We start from the raw sequence: 6008 nt of genomic DNA, 5'->3' as shown, positions 1-6008 counted from the left end.
TTAATACAGTAAAATGTACATAATAAACACTTAAATGCTTCCCCCCCTTCTACTTATTTATCCATTCATTCATATTTTTGTTGTTGCTTCAATTATTTTTCAGTCATATCTATTTGACTTTACAACCCCATTTGGAGTTTTCTTGGCAAAGATAATGGAATGGTTTGCCACTTCCTTTTCCAGTTCATTTTACAGATAAGGAAACTGAGGCAATTGACTTGCCCAGAGTCACACAGTTAGTAATTGTCTGAGACTAGATTGGAATTCACTCTTCCTGATTACAATACCAGCACTCTCTCCACTGTCCCTATCTGTCCCTTCATTCATAAGATGTAAACTTAAAGGGATAGATATATTATTGAATAGTGTTCAAATGTGTGAAGCTCTATCACATAGAAAAGAGAATTAGAGATCTTTTGTTTGTTAGGCCCTAGAGGACAAACTTGGAGAAACTAGAAGAAAGATATCAGCTTGATATAAAATCACATTTTCTTTTAATTGAAATTTTCCAGAAGAATGGGATAGCTTGGGAGACAGTAGCTTCCTTTTCCCTGTTAAGTTTTTAAGTGAAAGTTGAAAGATTACTTAGGGAGGTTGATAAGGAGATTTCTATTCAACTATAGGTTGAACTGGAGAATGCCTGAAGTACATTAGTCAACTTAAACTTTATATAACAAATAAGAACCAATGAAGCTACCTCTTATCCTAGCTAACTCAAATATTATTTTTATTTTATTCCAGGCCACTGCTATCCTTAAATAATGTAGGTTTACAAACTTCAAAGCTTTCTTCACTTTTACACTTTCTCAAATCTGAAATCATTAAGTTTTGTTAATTTTGTCTCCATACTCTTTCTTGCAGCTATCCTTCCTGGCTCTGCTGACCCTAGGGTTTGCCATCGTTACTCATTTGCTTTCTCATTCTGTAATTTTCTGTAATTTCCCTGGGATCACTTTATCCTAAAACATTCCTTTTTATATGGGCTACTTCCTTCTTCCATTGGTGAATTTCTCCATAATAAGGAAGAGCTATGTTTCTTCTTCTCCAGTATCTGCTTCTATCTTTCTGGATTTTACTATGCCCCACACCCTCCAAATCCTCCCAAACTTTTCAGTTCCTTTTTATTTGCTGTCTCCCCAGGTGGAATGTAAACTCCTTGAGGGCAGGCAGAATTTCCCCTTCCACTTGCACTTAAATCTCCAATACATGCCATAGTTCCTTAAGCACTTAATAAATGTTTTTTGCTTAATTGTTCCCTTCTTTCTATTTACATGGTCAATACTTTAGTTCTGGAGCTAATTACCTGTCAGACTATTGTCTCTCTAATCTCTACTACCTATAGTAGCCAAAATAATCTCCTCAAATATTAATCACTCCCCTGCTTTAATGATTTCTTCTCTCTCTCTCCTTGGCTCTATGATAAAATATATAAACTCCTTTATGTGGCACTTAAAAGTTCTCCACAACCTTGCTCCAGGCTACTTTTACAAAATTTCTAAGCATTACTTCCCTTCATATCCTACATTTCAGTCAAACTAGCTTATTTGCTGTTCCCTAGACTTGCCTTTCAATCTTCCCTGACTCTATACTTTTGCACAGGCTGCTTCCCATGACTGGAATTTATGATCTCCTTACCTTTTTCTCTAGGAATCAATCATTTCTTCAAGGTTCACTTCTGGTTTCATCTCCTGGGAATGCTTTTCTTCATCTTTCTGGTTGTTAATGCTATTTCCCTTCAGTTTTTGAGTATTTGCCTTCTCCTGTGTTCAATCCACTAAAAGGCTATTGCTTACCCATTCAAAGATGAGAACCAAATTCCAAATGATCTCATACTCCCCCAAGTAGAAGTTGCTTACAGAAAAGAGAACGAAGAATCTTTTTTCGCTAATTATGTTCCTTTCATAGATGTCAGTGCTTATCTCTTTACTCTAGGGTAGTGGATTATATGGAACATTCCCCTCCCCTCCCTTTAAAAAATAATCTGGGCATTTATTTCATTAGTGAACATCCAAGTTAGGACCAGGTTAGGGTTTATTTGCCCTTTCTGGATTTGATCTTTTTAAGATAGAACTCAAGATCTTTGCCCTGTTTACTCTACCATTACTGGCCTGGCATTTATGAGACAGGCAAGTAGCTTGTCCTGTTGGAGCTATTCCTCCAGAAGTGTGCTGATCTTGACATTCTTCCTGTTTCTCATGTTTCTTCTGTATCTTCTTTGACCATTTTTTATTTAAAATTTCTTCCTCCTCAGGAGTCAGTTTGCTTCCTTCTTCTGGACCAAAGGCAGGGCATAGTGGCACTTCTACTTCTGTTAGTATGGGATGCTATCAATGAGCATAATGCAATTCTTCACCAGTGTCTTGGTCCAGAACAGCTTATTTTTGGATGCATTGTAGACCACATTAATAATCCTTGTTTTACTTACTGATCAGCACTCAGAACCCCAGGAAAAGTTGTCCAAATACACCCTTAGCACTTTGTACTTTTTGTTGCCTCCTCAGACTCACAGAGTGTGGATGGGTGGGGTTTTGCATGGTGGGGAGAGGATTGGTAGTGAAGCTCACAAGGATGTGCTGGAGATAGCTCTAACATTCCTGTGAAAGCCAATCTTTAAATTTTCATTGTGAGTATTTATATCTCAGAAATTGGCAATCATTAGAAGACAGGGCTTGATTTATATTTATGTTGTTTGGATTTAGGAAAGTGTTAATAATGTAGATTAAATTTAGAGGGGTTTATACATATGTTTTTCTCTTATAGGGTCCAGTTGTTAAACATTTTGCTAGTACCCTTTTATAACTCTGTAAATATTTTATCTTTTTTTTTTTTTTTTTCTGAAGCAATTGAGGTTAAGTGACTTGCTCAGGGTCACACAGCTAGGAAGTGTTAAGTGTCTGAAGCCAGATTTAAACTCAGGTCCTCCTGACTTCAGGGCTGGTGCTCTATCCCTTGTGCCATTTAGCTGCCCTATAAATATGTCTTGAGCTTATCAGCAGAATAATTGAAGGCTCAGGGAATGAAGTCATCTTTAGATTAGAGGTCCTGTGATTATAAACTAGTAATCATCATAATGAAAATAATAATCATGATCAGCATATATATGCCACTTTAAAGTTTACAAAGTGTTATATATCCTTTATTTTACTTGAGGTTTATAGCCTATCTATAGATATATTCCAAATACAATAGTTTTTTAAAAACATATAATTTTTATACATCAATAAAACTTTAAGCACAACCCCTGCCACATAGGAGACACTTAATAAAGACTTATTGACTAACTGATTGCAACAATAATTTTCAGCTAGTTCCACTGGGAGCTGGCATATATATCCAATGAGGAATATTAGCAGGAATCCCTAAATCATCTTTTCTACTTACAGCTTCCAAAGGGGTCAATATCTATCTAATCAGCATTTAGGACAATTAGGGAATTGACCTGGAGGGTAAATTCCGCTTCTGGATATTTTTTCTTGATTACCATTGTTTATGTAGGCCTTTTGTCTGATCCTCTGGTTTCTATCCTTTACATTAAATGTATGATGCTGGATAAATCACTTAACCCATATGTCCCTAAGGCAATTCCCTAGGACTTATTTACTATATTGTAAATGAATTATGTATGGGGAGAATATTTAGTCCTGATTAGATCATTTTATAACTTATGTTTGGAGGCCAGGACTCAAACCTTTTTTTCATAAAGTTGTCCTCTTTGGTGAGAATGAAGGGTAGGATGGTGAGAACTGGGGAAAGGAGAGATCTTAGTTCTTCTGGCTTCTAACTTTTCCAGAAGAGATGATCTTTAAGAAGAGGTCCCTAGAGGGAGAAAATAATTTTGGGAAAAAGCCAACATACAGAGAAGCTGGAATAGGAATCATCTCTATTTTCAGAGATTTACTCTTAAACCCTAATTACTTATATTAATTTTATCCTTTAAGACCTAGTTCATATGCCCAAAGGGCTATCAAACTGTGCATATCCTTTGATCTAGCAGTGTCACTACTGGGCTTATATCCCAAAGAGATGTTACAAAAGGGAAAGGGACCTGTATGTGCAAAAATGTTTGTAGCAGCTCTTTTTGTAGTGGCAAGGAAGTGCAAACTGAATGGATGCCCATCAGCTGGAGAATGGCTGAATAAGTTATGGTATATGAATGTTATAGAATATTATTGTTACATAAGAAACAATCAGCAAGATGATTTCAGAGAGGCCTGGAGAGACTGATGCTAAGTGAAGTGAGTAGAATCAAGAAAGCATTGTACATAGCAACAAGAAGATTATAATTCAGATCAATTGGATGGACTTGGCTTGGATAGACTTGATGGAGATAGCCATCTGCACCCAAAGAGAGGACTGTGGGGACTGAATGTAGATCACACAACACAGTATTTTCACATTTTTTGTTATTTGCTTGCTTTTGTTTTCTTTCTCTTTTTTTTTTTTTCTGTTTTGATCCGAATTTTCTTGTGTAGCATGACAAATGTGGAAATATGTATAGGAGAATTGAACATGTTTAACATATATTGGATAACTTGCTGTCTAAGGGAGGGGGTTGGGAGAAGGGAGGGAGAAAGAATTTGGAATTCAAGGTTTTGCAGGGGTAAATGTTGAAAACTGCATATGTTTTGAAAATAAAAAGCTAAAAAAAAATCTAGTTCAATCAATTAATCAAACAAATAGCAAGCATTTAAACATGTCCTATGTTCTGGACTTTATTAAGGGTCCTTGGGTTACCAAGGTAAAAATGAAAGAGTTGAAAGCCCCAAGGAACATACATTCTGTTGGGAGAAATGGCAGAACACATTTGAGTAAGGAAAAACAAAAAATGCATTCTCTGCAGTAGCTAATTCACTCAAATTTGCAACTCTTGCCCTGCAACACACTGTCTTGGTTGGTGAGTGCAAATTCAACTGTTTCACTATGATTAGTGGTCCTACAGTCACTAGACTAGATCATAGTTTGTGTCCCAGCTGTCCATCCATTCCCCTTCCTTTACCTTTCCACCTCCTTCTCTGGACTTAGTAATCAAATAAATATTACCATGTTCCCATTCTTCCTTGAAGAATGAATATAAATTGAACTGCTCTATGGGTTGACTCATGATCCCTATATTCCTATTATAATCCCTATAATCCCTATTATCCCTATTCCATCTTCTCCTTCCTCCCCAGCTACTAAACTACCACTTTTATATATGTATTCTCACTTTTAAAAATTTGTATCCCTAGCAATTAGGATCGTGCCTGGCATATAACATATAAGTGTTTAATAAAAATTTTTTTCATTGATTCATTCCAAGTAAATTCAAGGTTAATATCATTTCATTTAGGAGAAAGCACCTGTAGTTGGGGATGTAGGTAGTATCTTAACTGAGTTATAAAGAGAGAAAGCTTCTATGAGGCAAGGTTAAAATGAGAGTTCATTCCAGGGATAGAAATAGAGATAGAGACCAAAGATGGATAGTTAGATGTAAGAGATAGTAAATATCTGTTTTGCTAGAACACAGGGTGCATAATCTTCTCTATGAAGCTATATGTTAACTCTAGCCAGACTTGATCTCTCATTTCTCTTGACTTTATTGCTCTTAGAATCAAAGCCAAAGTAATTACCATTTATTAGCACCTCCTATATCCAGAGTCTTGTTCTAGGAGCTCAGCTTAGTACAGAATTGTTCTCTATCTATTCCACAAGTAGTTACTATTTTATCTTCTCATGATACCTGTAAGTTCTTTGAGGTGGGGTCACTGGGTATGCCTTTGAACACATCCTCAAACCAACATCATCTCTCCTAATATCTAGCACAGTCCAGGGACATTTATATAAAATCATAAATTACTTGATGATTGATGAGTAAATAATTACTAAAAATATTAAATTCTTAATAATCAATTCCTATGCAATAGTACCTTAATAAATACTTAATGATTGTCTTTAATAGGACAACTTTTGAAATCAAAGCCTTAAAACAATTTAGCACTGAAAATCTGGGCCAGCTTTGAATAATGCAA

The 6008-nt window shown here is 35.8% G+C and overlaps 1 pseudogene; it reads right to left on the bottom strand.

Moving 5' to 3' along the window:
- Positions 1-2031: 2031 nt before the first annotated feature.
- On the bottom strand, positions 2032-5101 carry LOC127546525 (40S ribosomal protein S8-like; annotated as a pseudogene).
- Positions 5102-6008: the final 907 nt, after the last annotated feature.

This window comes from Antechinus flavipes, chromosome 2, assembly GCF_016432865.1.
Source record: "Antechinus flavipes isolate AdamAnt ecotype Samford, QLD, Australia chromosome 2, AdamAnt_v2, whole genome shotgun sequence".
Classification (NCBI taxonomy): Eukaryota; Metazoa; Chordata; class Mammalia; order Dasyuromorphia; family Dasyuridae; genus Antechinus; species Antechinus flavipes.
Note: the sequence above shows the minus strand (reverse complement) of the source record. Positions and strands in the feature narration are given on the sequence as shown.